Genomic DNA, 7,634 nt, shown 5'->3' on the forward strand with positions numbered 1-7,634 from the left:
TGAGTGGAGGCCAGGGATGGGGCCATGGCAGACGGTGCGGCGGGGAGGCGGCGAACGAGGGCTGGCGATGAGGAACGGGAGGGCGCGGCAATGGAAGGGTTGCAGGTGCGGGCGCGCACGATCAGCAAGCAGGGGAACGCGACGGACAACGTCCTACAACAGGACAGAGAGGAGAGGGGGGAAGGCGCTCACGAGGCCCTGTAGAGGTGCTAAAGCGAGCTCGGGGAGGCGCCAGAGCTCGGGGCGGCGGTGGTCGACGACGGGGACGGCGACGGCGCGGTGAGGTGGCGGCGTTCGGGGAGGAGGTCGAGGCGTCCGGCGTGGCGACGGGGACGGGGCGGCGGTGCGGTGGTCCGGCGAGGTGGCTCCGGGCGGCTGCGACAGGCAGCGCCGGGCGGGCGACGGATAACACAGAATCACGCCGCGAAAGGCCCACCAAATAACCTCGTTATAAATAAACATACAACACACTTCATCATCTCCAACACCAGTCAAACTAAATATTCCATCAATGTCCAAATATAGTGGGTATTAGTTTTTTGGAAAGTCAAGTTTCTTTAACTTTGACCAATTTTAGAACAAAAATATCTACATCCACAATATTAAACAAAAATATATGAAAATTCACTTCATGATGAATCTAATAACACCAATTTGATATTATAAGTTTTGGTATATTTCTCTACAATTTTGATGAAACTTAAACAAGTTTAACTTTTTAAAAAATAATAAAACACCATATATTTTGAAATAGAGTGAGTACAGAAATTTAAGAATCACAACAACATCGATGGAACAGCAAAGCGCGTCCAACCCTTCTAGTACTAATTAAATTGCATCCACTCGGCTTCAAAATGGCACCATGACGATGCACCGCATAGCGAAGCCGTGTGCTTCAATAATGAAGAAACTGACACTTGGAAATGAGAAATATTCCACTATTCTGTCCTCAAGGCTGGCCGGAGAGAAACAACTCCGACTACTTTACCGAAGGGAGATGGATTTCGCTGGATTGCTAGCTACTACTCTCTCCGTTCCATAATACATGTCTTTCTTTTTTAAAATATAAATGTATCTAGACATGTTTTAGTATATAGGTATATCCATTTTTGGACAAATGGAGTATTTTGGAACGGAGGGAGTATCAATGAGCAAATACGATCCAAGTTGGCTGGAACACAGGAGCTGTAATCTCGACGTCACTCCCATGTCGCTTCAAGTAACTGAATCTCGAACCGTCACGTTACATGCTCGGATCTGTAACGAAAAGCATACGCACACGAGGAATGTAGTACCAGAGAGATGGTTGGTCGCAGACTTTGAGATTTTGAGCAAAAAAATGAATTCCATTACTCTGTCTTTGTTACAATGACGGTCAAAACTCAATTTTTCATCCCCGTCGGATTGAAACGGGTGAGATTTTTTTCTACAGACTGTACTGCCAAATGGAAGAGTCGGTCACCACTGCATTGCGCGGTATGCCGTTGCTGTCGTCAGCAGCAACCGCAGACGGCTCGCGCTCTGCGTCTGATTCTTCGGGCCAAACGAGGTCGTAACCCACATCGGCCGGCGGCGAGTCAGCGCCTCTGTGGACCTGGTGGCACACATCGATCCAGCCATCTTCCGAGTCCCAGTCCGGCAAGGCCGAGTTGCCGCAGGCCAATGCCCCGATCCTCTCGGCCGGCGTTTCGTCCGCCTCCTCGTCGTCGGTGTCCGAGTCCCAGAGTGCGTCCTGCAGCGTGCTCTTGGGAGACGTGTATTGTTGCTTCGCCGGCGCGGCCTTGTAGTCGCCGGCGGCAGCGGCGGAAGCAACGAACGGTGATCCAAGAGCTGCGCTCCGGTGGACCTGTCGCTGGGCTGCCTCCTGAAGCATCCGTCCAAGAAGTCCTTGGCCTCCGCGGAGAGCCACCCCGGCACCTCCGGCACGGCGGCGGTGTACCCGATCCGGTGCACGGCCGCGAGCAGATCGTTCAGGTCGCTCCATGGCGCGCGGCCAGTGGCCATCTCGACGACGGTGCAGCCGAGCGCCCACACGTCGGACGCCGGCCCCTGCTCCTCGCCGCGCGCGACCTCCGGCGCCATGAACGCCGGCGTGCCGCCCATCGGGAGCAGGGAGTCCACGGCCCTCGCGCAGCCGAAGTCGGTGAGCCTGGCGCGGCCGTCGCCGCCGATCACCACGTTCCGTGCCTTCACCTCCCCGTGGACCAGCGACCTCGCATGGAGGTACTCCAGCCCCCTGGCCACGTCCCCGGCGTACGCCCGGATGGCGGGCTCCGGGAGGCAGCCCCCGCTCCTGGCGGCCTCGTCCGCGAGCGAGCCGCCGGGCGCGAACTCGAGGAAGAGCTGGTACTCGCCGCATTCCGCGGCGCGGGAGCCGAGGCAGGGGATGATGTGCGGCGAGCAGAGCCCGGTTAGCACGCTCCCCTCGCGCTCCAGCTGCGCCGCGCCACCGGCGGCGGCAGACTTGACGGCCAGGAGCTCTCCGGAGGCCTCGTCGGACGCGAGCCACACGACAGCGCCGGACGCGCCGCGGCCCAGCGTGCGGATCCGCCTGAGTTGCTTCACCACGGCGACATCCATCGTTGGTCGTCGGTGTTTCCGGTTGGATTGATTCTGAGCTGACTTTGTAATTTGTATGCGAGGATGGAGGGGTGGCGCGCGAGGGGTATTTAGGGCATGGCCAATGCTCCACCCTGGACAGCTGCCCTAGCTCTTTATGTCATCTTTGATGCGCCAAATCAGCCCAACCTGTTGCTTCAAAAGCAAAGTGGGATCTTGCAGAGGAACCGGGTTCTTCCCTGGCAAAAGCACAAAAGGTGGGGCAAAGCAAGGAGAGGGGTGCGTACTGGAGATTGAAGAAAAATTAGGTTGAGGAAAAGTGTGGGCCCGATGAGGCAATGGATGCATTGGGTGGATGAAATTTTTAGCAACTGCTTCGTACAATTTTGAGTACGTGGATCATGGGGCAACAGTATGGTATAGCCTCCATTGTACATGCCCTTATATGTGCGGAGTGGCGTGCGACGAGGAAGAGACCGGCATGGGTTGGGTGCGGGGAACACGTGCGAGAATGGAGCTCGCAGCGTTTCTGTGCGCGGCTGCTGCTAGAAATGAAAAAGCCTTCTCCTCCCCGGCTGCAAAGGAAGGTGTAACGAACGTGGGGGTCTTATTTTGGTCATGGTATTTTTGGCGTGGCATTTCCCGTCGTTTTTCTGCTGCCTTTTCGTTTGGCGGATCTGGATCGGCTTCAGGGGTAGGTGCATCGGCGCCTGAATTGAAATGTGGACGTCACGTGATGCAACATGATCATTGTCGACGTATACGATGATCATTGCACGCAGTAACCCAATGGATAATAACTACTCCCACTTTTAAAAATAGTGGATATATACTAGCGTCGGTTGCTTACTTGCTTCAGTAAGTAGTATCTGGGTGGACTGTCATTTTGGCTCTCCACGTGACGTGCTCCGGAAACGAGCCTAACCGATAAGGCTTCCTCGACGCGTCGTGTTAGTTATGTGCCTCGCGGTTACGTCCCAGTCTCGCCTTGGACATGTCTCTCGTTAGGCTTTGCAGTACAACGTGGAGATGTCTCAGAAGAAGAGCTGCCGTAAGGGCAAGACACGTCCATCATCATCCAGTCCATCGCCGCTTGCTAGAGGCACGTTTCGTTCGGCGGCCATGGGCACCTCGCCAGAACATCCGACCATTTTCGGGGGGTTCAAGCCCTGACCGATCTTTGGACAGGACAGCCATGTGACGGAGTTCGGCTGAAGCTGATGGAGGATTAGTTACTTGTCCATCGTTCCTGGCGTCACGCCGTTTAGGCAAGCACATGCAGGGGATATACTAGTCTCAAGCATGTGCGTACACGTGGCCGATTTTTGAGCTGTTTGAGCTGTGATATTTTCCAAGATATATCGAACTAATGTGGTGTCGACGCCACCTTTTGTATGGGATCGGGGTGAACAAAGCGTGCAATTTTCTTCATGCATAGTTTGTTGATGATAACCCATTTTGGATAAAGTATAATTTCTGTTGGTTAGGCTTTTCAGCCAGCGGTACGGTTGAGTAACCCAAAAAAGTGTGCACGCTTCCGTTTCTCTCTTTGTCCATTTCATTTGGTTCACCAACACGTCATCGCTTACAGACGCATATCTTTTCTTAATGAAGACAAATATCTTCTTGCATGATCTTAAAAAGAGCTTAGCTGCCATCAATAATTTATTTTGGGAACAGCCATACTTTGTTGTGAACAAGCAAATATTATCCATAAGTTTGTGGCCCCATGTCATCTTCATAAGTACCCCTGCCAATCATTTTTGGAAGCACTCCCCAGTTGGTTTTAATATCAGTAACTGAAAGAACATTTTGACCTTTCCAGCACCAAACATCCCTAGTCCCGAGAAAAAAAAGAGAAGCACTAAACATCCCTTGCACATGAGATTGATTGAGAATACTCTTCCACTTTCGCAGTCCGTATTTTATTTATCAATTGATGCATGAGTATTCCTACTCTGAAGAGTCAAATTACACAACCTTTGACTCCCCCGTTTCGACATCCGCTGGCTTCCTCTGAAGGACATCCGTTGAGAACACATACCGTAACAAGAAGTTTCGACCTGGTATCAAAACTAGGAAGATGACCACAGTGCTCTAGGAGCAAACCCGGAGTACTATTTTTGTTCACCCGCAAAATAGAGGAGTACTATTTTTTTCTTTTATTGGATTGTAGATTAAGATCTTCACGGATTTGGATTCCCTATCTCGTAAAACATTTTCTCCTAGAATGGGGAAAACTGTTCTACTAGCACTGCAACAATTACGACAAGCCAGACCACTTCACGGTGGGGAAAAATCCGGCACCTAAATGTCCCAAAGAAAATTGCAATGTTCCTTTGGAGATTTACACATAACAGCCTGCCGCTACGAACTAACATTAGACGCCGAGGCATGGACATCGATACGCTCTGTCCATGTTGTCGACGACTTGATGAAGATGGTGACCATCTTTTTCTTAAATGCAAGTTTGCAAAGGCCTGCTGGCGTGCGGCAATCCTAGAAGAGCAGCGTCTCAAACTTGTAGCATGTTCCGCAGCTCATGAAGTAATGGACTGCATCTTCCAGTTTGGGGACCAAATGGCTATGCAAGTAACCACCCTGTTATGGTGTATCTGGTCGGCAAGAAATAAATGCAATGCTGGTGAAAGTGCTCCCACGGCTGATGCGGTTGCAGCTAACTGCAGCCTACATATCCTTCAGTTTACCGAACACCTGAAGGGCGGGAACCAAACCAAAACAAACAGGAGGTGCAGGTGGTCACCGCCACCATCAAATTTCATTAAGATTAATTTTGATGGTGCTTTCTCAGGCAACACAAAAGAGGGAGGATGGGTGTCGGTGTCAAAACCGACGGATATCGGGTAGGGGCTCCCGATCTGTGCGTCTTAGGCTGATGGTAACAGAAAGCAAGGGACACAATGTTTACCTAGGTTCGGGCCCTCTCGATGGAGGTAAAACCCTACTTCCTGCTTGATTAATATTGACGATATGAGTAGTACAAGAGTAGATCTACCACGAGATCGTAGAGGCTAAACCCTAGAAGCTAGCCTATAATGATTATGATTGTAGTTGTGATCGGCCTTCTAAGGACCAACCTCTCCAGTTTATATAGACACCGGAGAGGGCTAGGGTTTACATGGAGTCGGTTACAAGGAAGGAAATACAATATCCGGATCGCCAAGCTTGTCTTCCACGCAAAGGAGAGTCCCATCCGGACACGGGACGGAGTCTTGAGTCTTGTATCTTCACGCTCCAATAATTCGGACGATGTATATAGTCCGGCTGTCCGGATACCCCCTAATTTAGGACTCCTCAATGGGGTTTCTGTGCAAGAACTGAGGAAGGTTCAGTCTGGGGTGCAGGCATGGGCCGACTGACTCATCTTTCTGACGCTCTTCAAGCTGAAGCTTTTGCTTGTTTGCAGGCGATTCAATTTGCCCGAGATGCTAGAAAGAGTCGGGTCATCTTTGAAACCGATGCTACAAATTTGAAGGATGCCCTATGTAGCAATGCATATGATCTCTCACAGCATGGTACTATCTTTAGGAAGGCCAAGTATATGTTGTTTACTAGTTTTATCGAGTACAAAGTGATATCTCGTGTCCGCGAATGTAATAGTGTTGCTCATAAATTAGCCGGTCAGGGTGCGTCTATGGAACCAGGTGCTCATATGTTGTGGCATGGTACGATTCCAGACTTTGTACTCTCTGATGTAGCCAGCGAGTATGCCGTGCTAGGTGGTTAATGGAATCTATGTTTCCCCGATCAAAAAAAAACATTTTCTCCTAGAAGACTCGGAGTAGTAATTTGTTGAAGCCTAGAACATTGTGAAGCAGAAAATGCAATTCTATTGCCGACTTAGTAAGGGCCACTTTGATTCATTAGAAAATCACAAGATTAGAAATGTTTTTGTATGATGACACCATCATCTATTTGATTCAAAAGATGAACCATAGAAAAACTGAAGGAATTTTTCTTTTTCGATTGAGTAGAAAAAACAATGAAAATTTATAATCCAATCAAACCTCTGATTTGGCTATAAGAGCGTCTCCGACAACGACCCTCAAACCTCCCGCAACCATTCGAACCGTGGAAACCATCCAACGTCGATTTGTATCAATCCGTGGGGCAGTCCGGACGCGATTTCTCTCGCGGACCAGAGACAAAAGTGGGGAGGTTTGTGTTCGGGAACGTAGCAGAAATTCAAAATTTTCCTACGTGTCACCAAGATCTATCTATGAAGAGACTAGCAACGAGGGGAAGGAGAGTGCATCTACATACCCTTGTAGATCGCTAAGCGGAAGCGTTCAAGTGAACGGGGTTGATGGAGTCGTACTCGTCGTGATTCAGATCACCGATGATCCTAGTGCCGAACGGATGGCACCTCCGCGTTCAACACACGTACAGCTCGACGATGTCTCCCACGCCTTGATCCAGCAAGGAGAGAGGGAGAGGTTGAGAAAGACTCCATCCAGCAGCAGCACAACGGCGTGGTGATGATGGAGGAGCGTGGCAATCCTGCAGGGCTTCGCCAAGCACCTACGGGAGAGGAGGAGGTGTCACGGGAGGGAGGGAGGCGCCAAGGGCTCAGGTATGGATGCCCTCCCTCCCCTCCACTATATATAGGCGCAAGGGAGAGGGGGGAGGCGCAGCCTTGCCCCTTCCTCCAAGAAAGGGGTGCGGCTAAGAGGGGGGGAGGAGTCCATCCTCCCCAAGGCACCTCGGAGGTGCCTTCCCCCTTTAGGACTCTCCCCTTTTTCCTATATCTTGGCGCATGGGCCTCTAGGGGCTGGTGCCCTTGGCCCATGTAGGCCAAGGCGCACCCCCTACAGCCCATGTGGCCCCCCGGGGCAGGTGGCCCCACCCGGTGGGCCCCCGGGACCCTTCCGGTGGTCCCGGTACAATACCGATGACCCCGAAACTTGTCCCGATGGCCGAAACAGGACTTCCTATATATAAATCTTTACCTCCGGACCATTCCGGAACTCCTCGTGACGTCCGGGATCTCATCCGGGACTCCGAACAACATTCGGTAACCACATACAAACTTCCTTTATAACCCTAGCGTCATC

General features: G+C 51.3%; 1 pseudogene; it reads right to left on the minus strand.

Moving 5' to 3' along the window:
- Positions 1 to 1,331: 1,331 nt before the first annotated feature.
- LOC119343113 lies at positions 1,332 to 2,975 on the minus strand (annotated as a pseudogene).
- Positions 2,976 to 7,634: the final 4,659 nt, after the last annotated feature.

This window comes from Triticum dicoccoides, unplaced genomic scaffold (genome assembly GCF_002162155.2).
Source record: "Triticum dicoccoides isolate Atlit2015 ecotype Zavitan unplaced genomic scaffold, WEW_v2.0 scaffold116237, whole genome shotgun sequence".
NCBI classification, from domain to species: Eukaryota; Viridiplantae; Streptophyta; class Magnoliopsida; order Poales; family Poaceae; genus Triticum; species Triticum dicoccoides.